General features: G+C 40.4%; 1 protein-coding gene across 5 annotated transcripts in view; it reads left to right on the top strand.

Moving 5' to 3' along the window:
* Vmat (Vesicular monoamine transporter) overlaps positions 1-12,063 on the top strand; it is a 253,365-nt gene that overhangs the window by 177,421 nt on the left and 63,881 nt on the right. The window lies entirely within an intron of this gene.

Here is a 12,063-nt window from a genome sequence, read left to right as displayed (position 1 = left end):
AGTTTGACTTGTAACTCGCTCCAATCTTTCCTTACACAATCCTCGTTGTTCCCCTCTCAACGTTCGCTCTAAAAGTGGCTAATGACCTGTCGTGTCTAAGATATTTACTGTCATAGATTTTACTAAGAAATGCTGAGTCAGTCACCTGTATCCTCTTCCAGGGTTTCACCTGTTTACGCCGTTGGTGACACACTAAAGCTTAGGTAATATCTGACACCGCATTCCTTATTGTCGAGTTCCTGTCTGGAAAATGATGGCCAGTGTCTGGGATTTTGAGCTGTTTCAATCTAATGTATTTTCAATATTTGAGGATTTTTCCGAATTATCCTGGAAATTATGCAACATTCGAAGCTTCTCTTTGTTTTACACCTGTTTTGTGTGAAAGAACTGAATTTTTTGACGACAGAACATCTAATTTAATATGCTAATGTACTTTTTGCATAATCTTGTCCAATTAATGTGTATATAATTAGTGGAATACTTACACGCTATAGTTAATGAATATTTTGAATAATAATTAATTATTACAATTTTCAAGTATCGGTATCGGTTCAAAGTGGTATCGGATCAACCATATTTTTTTTGGACCTAAAATCACCAAAATATGAAATACAGGGTGTTCCGTTCAAACCTCCCAAATTTCAATTCATCATTGCTAAAAGGTTATGAAAATAATGGAATGCGAGTGGTACTAGACGAAGGAGAAACTCAAAGAATTTTATTGCATGAAGCACTAAACACGAATACACCAATACACCTCTACGCTGAACTCTTAATACACCTCTATGTGTGCACCGTTTGTAGCACGAATAATATCCAATCTGAGAACCCGGGGATTGTTTATTAACACTTCAGTCGCTAAAAACTTCGCACACCATGCCTTAATGGTTTTCCCATCAGGTGCTTCACCTCCATATTCTCTCAGGTAATTTATTTGCACTGTAATGATTGATTTGGTCTCTGCATACCAGAATACAGATTGGTGCGCGCTGCTGCGGAGTCGCCATTGTGCTGTATGCGATTGTGGCGCTGCATAGTGAGAGAACGGTGAACTTCGAGGTCATGCAATAAAATTATTTGAGTTTCTATTTCGTCTAGTACCACTCGCATTCCATTATGTTCATAACGTTTAGTAATAATGAATTGAAATGTGGGAGGTTTGAACGGAACACACTGTATATAAAATGCTCTTGTGACGTAAAAGAGTTACATTCACTTGCCAGAAAAAAACATTACGTATGCTGACCAACACAGTCTATATTTCAGTAAAAAAAAAAGCACTCAACGTTACGTTTCAACCCTCTATGACGGTCTTCCTCAGACTTGAAACCAAACTAAAATCATTTTTTAGTTTGGTTTCAAGTCTGAGGAAGACCCTGATATAGGGTTGAAACGTAACGATGTTAACTGTTTTTATTACTGAAATATAGACTACCTTGGTCAGCATATGTAGTGTTTTTCTGTCATGCAACAAGGCTTAATCGTGTTACCATAAATTTACCATCTTGCGTGGCAATCCCGGTTCGAATCGCGGCCTGTGCAAGGGTTGTTATTTGTGCGTGTGTCTTCCTCAACTTCATCTTATCGTCACTCATCCTCGTCGTCGCGATTAGCCGGTAGTGTCAGAAAAGTGACGCTAAATAACAAAAATCAAATCATAAATTTGCCATAGAACTTTAAAATATGCTATAACAATATAAATTTCTAATTATGAAAGTTACGGTGCTCCAGTCGGTATGGCGTCTTGACTGTCACGCTGAACTGTATCTGCTGGGGTTCACCCAGCCTCTAATTTTTGTGTACCTGGAGCAATCCGGGTAAGGCAGCCGAGCGTGGTGCTGATCATATCCTCCACAAATGGCCTAGATTGTGAATGTGTGGGACATTACCTGACACTTCCATATGCTTTCATGGCATGCTGCAATGTTCAAAGGGTTCACCCATAGCCGACTACGATAATTCCAGCCTGGACACTCGGCCAGTATGCATGTTATTGCAAGAATTTTAAATTTCAGCCGCTACTCACCTAATGGCGCTGATGCCCGACCCGTCTGCTTCTACTAAGCAGGTAAACTGTACGATTGACAGGCTTGCGATTTAAGTATTTAGGTCTTTCAAACATTTCTGTCATTAAGGAAGAAATACATTTTAACACTATTGGAATGAAGACTCTGCAGATAAGTCACTTAAACTTTCAGAACAATCATTATTCGTGGAAGAGAACAACACATTACACTTTCTCAAAGCCGGTAGTATTATGTTCTTGAAGGTTTCACTATAAACACACACTGCGTAAGAGAGAGACATCCGATGAAATGATAACTTTCTTGATTGAGATAAACTTATGAAGAATGAAAATTTCAATCAAGGCCTAAACAGAAGAAAGAGAAACCTGACCCAGGATGCAGTTGTACACACTTTGTATTTGAAATTTGAGACGGTTGAGTTACAAATCTAATTTCGAAAGTTTATACCTTGAAGAATATGTCGTTAATTTTACTCTGGAAATGTAGTTCCCAACTTTCCTTCACGTTTTTTGCCTGGTCTCAAAGTAGTTTAAATGGTCGAAAGCCCAACGTCTCCTGAGTTGTAGAAGTTTATCAAGTGATGTCTCGTCGTTTTTCTTTCTTACAAGTCTTCATTTTACTCCTCATTTATTTAGTTCTGTTTCTGATTTTTTTTCTTCCCTCAACCTTCCCATTCCTTTCATTCTTGTTTCACCTCGTTCGTTCACCATTTTCTTTTGTCTTCTCTTTCAGGATCCTTCTTTAACTTCTTTCTACACCACTTTACCAATTTTCTTCGCAGTTTTATATTTCTTATTCAAGATACTACTCGTTAAGATTTTTCCATTAATTAATCCCCCACACGCTATCTTTTCTGATGCTGTCAAGGACAGTGGCGCCGACTTGTCAAAATTATTGGCGGGGGGGGGGGGGCTCTGATCACTGAAATAAATTAATGAATGACTCACTCTCTCCCCTTTTTAAGTTTTGGCCTCAGTCTTCGGAATCTCATAAAAGCCCATGAATTTCTCAAAAATATCAAAATTTTTAAACAGTTCGAATGCAGAATATTAATTGTCAACGGATGGATATGTCATAAGTTTCGTCAACCATAATAGCAAAATATTCCCGACTTTTAATATCTGCTACCACGGAGCGCAAAAAAAGATCTCCCTAATATATCAATGATCTCGTTCTGAATGTCATGTGAGAGCCATTTGTAGCCCGAACGTCCCATCCACTACCTTAGTTCATGCACATCGTCTTTGAAACTCTTTTTAGTAAAGATGTTAACAATACTCAAAATTACATACTTAGTATATAGTAATAAGTCATGCGTTTTGCTGTCTCTGGTTATAGCCCCCACCCCCAAAGTTGATGGTTTAGCGGTCTCAGCCCCCCAAAGATGATGGTCTACTCTAGAACATTTCAAATGTGTATTTAAAGTTAAGTTCATGTGGTTCAATTCAGAGTAAACTTTACAAGAGAAGCAAAATAATACATTAGATCCTAAAAAAAAGTAAAAAGTAAAGTGTTCCCCTGTGCATAGCACCACGCCATGAAGGCGTATAGGGGGTGTGGGGGTAACGCCCCACACTTTCTTGATCCGGTCGTGAGTGGGGGTGATGTGATCAGCATCACGCCCCTGACCGCCTTTACCCCCCAGGGTTTCCCCCAGGTACCCATGTTATTCGACGCTGGGTGGGCGCCGGGGCCGCTTCCACCGTTAGAAAAGTTCCCGGATTTGAATACATTAGATCCTCTTAAGCAAAATTATTTGGGGGCTCCGCCCCCACATCATTAACATTTGGGGCTCGAGGCCCCCCTCCAAGCCCCATGGAGTCGGCGCCTATGGTCAAGAATATAAGAATCTTTGTTCATTGAACAACGCGGGTGTGATGGACATATCTAAGAGGAAATTAGAGCTCTATTTTATCCTGTAGGCTAACGCAAATAAAATACAATCTATTTTCACTTTACAGAATAAAGCTCAATTACATTTAGACTATAATGCAGAGAAATACATCACACGTCATCTCAATTTCAACATCTTTCTTCAGAAAGAACATTATTAACTTTGTTATGACTATGCTTCTTGCCGTACACACTGTCACCTTTCATCACATACAGATTTTACCGTGACGTTGAACAAATAGAGGAAAAGGAAACGTTCAAGGATCAAGTATAAGAAACTTTCGCTAATAACTGAAAATAGTGAAAATTGTCTCAAAGTTGTAGATAAATTCGTAAAAATCCTAAAAAACTGGTAAAGTACTATAAAACGAAACGCTGTTTGTAAACTTTTTGTTACAAAAACTCATTTGCTCTTTCTGTATATTGAGTATTTTCTGTTACATACATATGTGTGTGTGTGTGTGTGTGTGTTTTACGTATATTCTTTACTTTTCTTGCTGTGTATGTTATTAATTTCGTGTGTTTATATCCTTTTCTTTTGTATTTTAATGTTTTTAGATTTATATATTAGGCGCATCCAGGTAGTAAGTTTCCCACTCGCCCACAGGTGGCAGGCCATGCATATTGAAACCGGTTTTGCGCATGCGTGAGAGGCACATGCCCTGGCTAGTGAATGTCCTAGAAGACGCCTCCCGAAAGTCCTAAGTAGCGTTGCGGCAGCGATGAAACATGGCGGCTCTTATTCCATCTCCCGCCGCGTGCGAGGTTCGTTCGGTGATGAAGTACTTGAACGCACAAAACATACAGCCGATCGAAATTCATCGTCAGCTGTGACAGGTGTATGGGCCAGACGTGATGAGCAAGCAGATGGTGCGTCGTTGGTGCAGGACATTTACTGAAGGCCGGAAAAATGTGCATGACGACAAGCGTAGTGGGCCGCCATCGGTCGTTATGGACGAGCTTGTGGAGCAGGTGCAGCAGCGAATATTTGAGAATCGTCTCGTCACGATCACGGAACTCAGCAGCCATTTCCCGCAGATTTCTCGGTTTGTTGCACAACATTGTTACCAAACGCCTCTTGTTCCGGAAATTGTGAGCCCGGTGGGTGTCGAAACAACTGACGCCCGAACACAAAGGAAAACGCATGCGCACGGTGCTGACATTTCTGCAGCGTTACCATGATGATGACGATTTTCTCAATCGCATCATCACAGGGGATGAAACGTAGGCTGCATACAACACCCCAGAAAGCAAGCAGCAGTTCATGGATTGGCGTCACAGTGGATCTCCATGCAGGACGAAGTTCAAAACAGACTGTGTCGACGCGAAAAGTGATGTGCACGGTGTTCTGGGATATACAAGGCATTCTGCTCATCGAGTTTCTGCCCAGAGGTGAGACTGTGCACGCTAACAGTTACTGTGAAACACTGGGGACATTGCGACGAGAATAAGCGACGCGGTAAGCTCATTGCCGGGGTGATCTTGCTGCACGACAATGCGAAGCCGCATATGGCTAGGCGCACTGCAGCCCTTCTGGACAGGTTCGGTTGGGAGGTGTTCGATCATCCATCGTACAGCCCTGATCTCGCTTCCAGTGATTACCACCTGTTCTTGCACCTGAAAATGTTCCTGTCCGGTCAACATTTTCACAGCGACGAAGAGGTTCAGACGGCTGTCACACAGTGGTTCGGCGCCCAGGCGGTGGACTTCTACGACGCAGATATACAGAAATTGGTCCCACGCTATGACTAGTGCCTGAATTCCGGCGGAATTTATGTTGACAAGTAACTGGACAAGTGCTGTATCTGTGGCAAAAAATCATTGCATGAAATAATGTTTCCATTTTGTGCACGACCCAGGGAAACTTACTTTCTGGATGTGCGTATTTCGCAAAGAATTAGGTATTGTAATCAATTTGTAAAATCTCAAGTATAGATGGTTAAGTAGAAAAAAGACTTGTGCCATAACTTTGCCATTCAAACCACTAAACAAAATAAATAAATAAAAGTAACCCCAAAGTATCTGTTGTTTGAGCATGTATTCACTAGGCTTGAAAGAATAGGTTTATAATGCACTTGAAAATCCAGTTGATCACTGACATTTCGTCTCGTAAAGATTACAAATCCAACAAACATAAACGTCCTCTCGACTCTGGATTTATGAGATTCTTCTCGGCCATCAAGCACGCCACATTAAGCGCAACAATGCTTCCTCTCACCTTCTTTCGGCGTCTGCAACAATGACAGATGATAAAAATCCTCGGGTGTAAAAGAAAAAAGGAACTTGAAAATAAAAGATATCTCCCCGACCCTTCTCTTGCTCACCCGTAGCCGTTTCCAAGGCGACGGAAAGTTGCGTGACCCTTTGCCTCTGAGGAAATTTGACAAACTCCGTCGTTTCCAACCGGAGGAACCCCTCGCTGATCAAAAACCACCTGCGGACCAGCTGATGACGGCTTGAGGAACGAGAAGGGTATTCAACACTCAAGTTTCCACTTTTGCTTCTTGGTGAGAAAAAAGAGAGAGAACGGAACGCGAAAGGAGAAGAGAAGTGGAAGCAATTGAGTGAGAATTGTTTCTCCATCTTTCAAGAGAGCCTGAAGACAATGAAAAATTGAAAGATGTTGACTCGTTGCTCGGTTTCAAGAACTGGAAGAAAGAGATACACGAGTGGAAAATGGCCAGTATAAAGTCAATGTTTCTATCTCAGGCTGTAATTTGTCAGTTTTCTTTTTCAAAAAAATGTAAAGTCAGCATTTTTATGTTTTTGTTGCTGCATGTTGAGAGAGATGTGATGATTTCTCAGTGAAAATCACATATATTACGAAGGTTTCTGAGGGAAATAACATCATTTTGTTATATATATATACACAGCGTAAGTAAAAATGACTGAGATTACACACAGATTGAAGAACTCAAAACGTTTTCCCTGGCATATTATAAATGTTCTATGTGCTTTCCACGTGTTACACGACACACCTCTAGTCTATAATCAAGTTCCTTCCACACACTTCCTAGCATGTCAGGGTCCGTCAAGACTTAATGAAATGGCCACCACGATTCCCGGAACTCACCCCATGTGATTTTTTTCCTATGGGGTTTCATCAAAGATCAAGTTTTTGTGCCACCACTTGCTGCAACATTGGTGGAATTGCATGAGCGCATCACTGCAGCCATAGCCAACGTGGTCCCTGACATACTAGGAAGAGAGTTGACCTTAATTGTTTCAAAAATCTAATTCCATTATGACTGCTAAGAAGGAGACTACCTGCGAAATTTCACAGTATGGGAGTAAACGCACAGGTGGTCGTTGAAGCGCATGCTATTGCAGGGAGGTTCAATCTCTTATCCCGTGCTTATCATTAGTGGTAAATTAGAATACCCATGTTTTAGGTTAACACTTCTGATTGAGCAGGAATGGCAGATAGGGTGAAGATAACGTAGCCCTGTTCGGTAACGAAGTCATGCTATTGCTCAAGCTCCTCTCCTCCCTCTGACCTCTCCTGACTCTCTCCTAAAGGTAGGCGCCCCCGCCGTTTCCTGTGTAAAACCCTTATTCTACAATATTCAGAGCAACTGCTGACAAGATTTCCAGCTAGCTTCATTCGGTACCGACCAGGGATGTTACGCTATGGCGTAAGTAGAGGCAAATATTTTTGGTAAATAAACAATACAAAATTTCGGTACAAAAACAATCAATTTTGGGTTCAAAAGCTGTAAATGAAATAAAATGTCACTGTTATAGCGGTGAAAAATTGGATCAAGCTCGGTATATAAAATGAATTTTTTGTTTTTAATTTGATTTAAAAACTACACTTATTACACGAAATAAACATACCACTTCAAATACCACATTTATGTAGTTCCCAGAGTATTAAGTTTGTTCCTGTATAAAGAGGTCCATTTTTGCTTCTCAAATATTTACAGCAGAATTAATCAATTGTCCGGGAATTGCATAACTCACAGGATAATTCCAACTTAAGAAAGTGTCGCGTCAGTAAATGAACTCTAAATTTTGTGTTTAAGAGTCTATTTCGTATTTTGCAGTTCATTTCGCATCATTTCGTGATATCAGGGTAGGAAAATGCACCTCACACCTTTCAGAAACATGAAAAATTAACATTACAATGTGTTGTTATATTTCATGTTTTCGTCAAAAACGAAATATGCAGGCCTCTACCCGTAAGTTATAACGCTCGAAATCTTGGAAAATAAATTACTGACATTCCTCATGTACTTTAGTTTAACACTGCGTTAGATAACTAACTTCTAGGTTACTAGGTATTTTGCAGACAATAATACCACGCATATCTACTTCCCTAAACAGACTGTCTGTTCGGAGCTTGGGGATGCAACTGACTTCGTTACCAAGTGCTCTATTCACAGATCAACTTCAATCTTTCTTCCATCTTATCTGTGTCTAGTATCCAACCCCTCAATCCCTACCCCCAAAGGAGCTTGACAGTAGTAAATGAGAATTGAATAACCCTAAGACATCTCAAATCGGATCTCTCCAATAACGACTCTCGTCTCCCTCCCTCCGGCCCGCACGTGATTGTGAAGGATGGAGAGGAGGGGGAAAGGGGGGTCAGGGCCCCTCGGCATTCTCTCGGAAGCGCAACTGGTCGATCAATATACACAGAGCCACTTGTAGGATTCTCCAAAGTAAAATAAGAGGTGGATTCTTCAGCAATATACCCCGGGGGTCTTCAGGTGCGTTTCGGGTACTGGCCAACATGCGTTCTGGTTATGGAAGTAATAATTCATAATTATGGGTGGGATTTGCATGTTTTGGTACTGCTTTGATTTAATTTTTGTCTAATTAGCGTCGCACTTTTTACACTTTTGTCGAATCGTCGCGATGATTGATGATATGATGAAACGGACGAAGGGGCGCTCACAAAGAACACCCATGCACAGGCCGGGGCCCCCGACGTCGTAGCGCGCTAACAACTCCGCCACGGAGGCTGGGCGAATGTTTTTGGCAAGAAGGATATGTTGCTGAAATATGTACTGGAAATTCATGTTATAAAAAACATATTAGGGTGCTTCGTTATGGCTTATGTGCGCAAAGAGATGATAATTGTGCATAAAAAGAAAGGGAAGGATAATCATTGAAAATCAGGAAGAGGAAATTTAGTAATATAAAAGATGTCATTATTCCCAGACAGTTAGCAACCAGCCGAGGCAGGAAATAGTACCGGGTGTCCCAGAAGTATTTCCCTGATTACAAACTTTATTCATATCCGCTATATGCAAGGTGGAGATGTGAAAGTGGAGGCAAAATGTTGGAAAACGAACCAAGTTTTTTGTTGCAGGTGTGAGTAACGTGGCTGTAGTGCAGGAAAAAGCTCGGCATGTCCTCTGGTATCACGAAACCCGGTCACCAATAACAGTGCAGAGGAACTTTCAAATATACAGAATTCTTTCGTCTAGAATATCTGCCATAAATAAGTTGGTACGTATTTAAAAAATGGAATTTATCTTCATTCCCAAATCCTGTCAAGTTCAAGAAACATTGTATGGAAAGATGCCGTTCGATGTCAAGAGCATTAATTCCGGATTCCTTGGCACTGACACTGCTACACTACAGCCACATTACTGAAACCTGCAACAAATAAACTTGGTTAGTTTTCCAACATTTTGGCCCCACTTTCACATGTCTACATGGCATATAGCGGATATGAGTAAAGTTTGTAATCAGAGAAAGACTTCTTGGACACCCGATATTAATGAAATGCTTATGTCAGTTGTTGCCGAGTTGGCTTTACTGAGGAGCATAAGCAGGAAGTGTGCGAGTAAGAAGGATGACACCTGAATAACCGGTGATTGTTAGGTGGAAAGAGTGAAGGCGGGATTCAATCGGGAGTCGTTGGTGAAGCAGGAATTGGGGAAGGTCTCCGGAGTTCTGAGGAGATTCACGTCTATCTCTGAGACTGGTAAGAATCCTTACTTTCATATCCAAATATGTGCCGGGTCCAACCATTACGATGTAAACACATTTGAGTGTGCGAGGCTTCTAAAGTTCCTTGAAATTTGTATTTTCTCCTCTCGCAGCTGAGGCTATGGAGGCTTACCATTATTTATTATTAGTGTGTAAATAGGATCGAGCTTACACATCCCAGGAAATCGATCCCCGTACCATAGGCGGAGTTCTGGAGGGGCCAAGGGCCGCTTGCCCCCCCCCCAACTTAAAAAATACTGAAAAAATAACACACGATTAAGTTCAGTTACTACATTTTTGTTATGAAGCCATACCGCAAATCTTGACGTTTGGCATGATGGCATGTGCGGTAATTGCGCCGCAATAGCTGGTAGTTCTTCCAAGTGGGCACTTGTGAGGACATTTTCTGCTATGAGGCGAATCCACATCTGGTTGCGTTGCACAATGGGTCAAGAGAAATTGAACAATTTAATGATCTTATACTCTGAATGAGATGTTGTTAAAACAATTAACTTAGACGATATGATTGATGTGTACAGTTTGAAGAAAGAAAAACGTAAAATGACTTTGTGTTGAGTCAACAGTTACTGTTGAGGCATCAAAAGAACCTTTTCATTTAATTTTTCTAAAATTTATGAAGCTTACTATTGTACCGTAACCTTTTTAAAGTAATACGAGTATTGTATCAATAATTAAATAATGAAATGCAAAATGCAATAATCGTACGGTTTTGCTTCTTTTAAAACTGACAACCAATATATTAATTAATATCTGTTTACTTAAGCGAGGAAATTTAACATTTTCAAATCTAAAAGGCACTTAGTTTTAACTAAGTGCTTTTAAGTTGTTGTTTTTTTTAATTTCCGGGGGGAAGGCCTCCAGATCCCTTATAAACTAGGTGTTATTCAATAACTCTCAGGTACATTATATGCTTCTCCCAGAGTCTGCCCCCCCAAAAGCAAAAGCTCAAACTCCGCCCATGCCCCGTACCGAGAGTATGTTACCCAGGGAGGCGAGCCGGTCTTTACAGTTTCCAGGTAACTGAAGGTACGATACGTGGATGGAAGTGCCGGCTCTTTTCACTTGTTTTTTTTTTGAGTACGAAAGGAAATGAAAAGAGATACGTGTGCATATTGTACCATTTTATACTTACTAGAACATATTTTCAGCCATATTCTGCATATTTTTACTTTTACTTTCACACTTGGCTATTTTCAAGGTGGATTTATTTTCCACCTCTACCTCTTACACCAGTCAAAGTAGAAAGAGTATATTCTAGGTACATCCATCGGCAAGAGGAATAGTAGGCGAATTGTAAAAACTGTAGGAATCTACTCCAATAAGTGGTGGTGTTGGGATTTACCACTTTCTTGTTGCAAAGTATTGAGGATGTTTGGGAGACAGTTATCTAAAGTAATACGTTACTAAATTTTACTTTAATGATGTATTATTTGTACTATGTTTGTTATAATTGTTTTATAAAAAGCAATCTTTGTTTATCATTACTCAATACATTTCAAATATTTCATAAACTCGATTCTAGCTTCTCTCCCAATAACCAACGGGCAGTGTTCATTTTCTCTTCACATCATTGTAGGATATTTCAAATGAAATTCCCCGATAACAAAAAGTTCATAATTAATTTTATTTTCATCCCACGGGAAAGGCAACTACAGTTGTGGAAAGAACATAGTTCCAAATGTTTTAGCAAGTTTTGTGTTTTTGATCTGGCATAATCAGGAAAAGGAAACGATGGCGACCGTAAATTTTCTATCGAACAGAAAAAGAATGTCGTCACCTGGTTGATTGAGCCCAAGTCAGCAATAAGGAAAACTCATGTTCATGGACACCAGATCCAAATCAATTGGCGATATGTGAAGCAGTTTAACGAGACTGGTATTGTGCAAGGTCACCCTCATCGCGTGTAAGCAACAGTCGAAACACCGGTTCGTGTAGCAGAAGTGCTTCAGTCCACAAAATCGATTATCAGTTATGACTGACATATTAGTGACAACAGTGTTGCGTGTTTTGAAACAAAATTTAGACATATTTCCCTCTAAAATCGAGGTGCGTCAGGCGTTGACAAACGTTGCGAAACAAAAACGCTTGCTCTCCGTAAATGAAGTCAACAGCAACCAAATGTGCTGGACAACCTTTGGTGCAATAACGAAGCTTATTTCCACTTGACACTTTGTAAAGC

This window comes from Lepisma saccharinum, chromosome 21 (genome assembly GCF_977018435.1).
Source record: "Lepisma saccharinum chromosome 21, izLepSacc3.1, whole genome shotgun sequence".
In the NCBI taxonomy this organism is placed as follows: Eukaryota; Metazoa; Arthropoda; class Insecta; order Zygentoma; family Lepismatidae; genus Lepisma; species Lepisma saccharinum.
The sequence above is the reverse complement of the archived record's forward strand: the minus strand, read 5'-3'. Positions and strand labels throughout refer to the sequence as shown.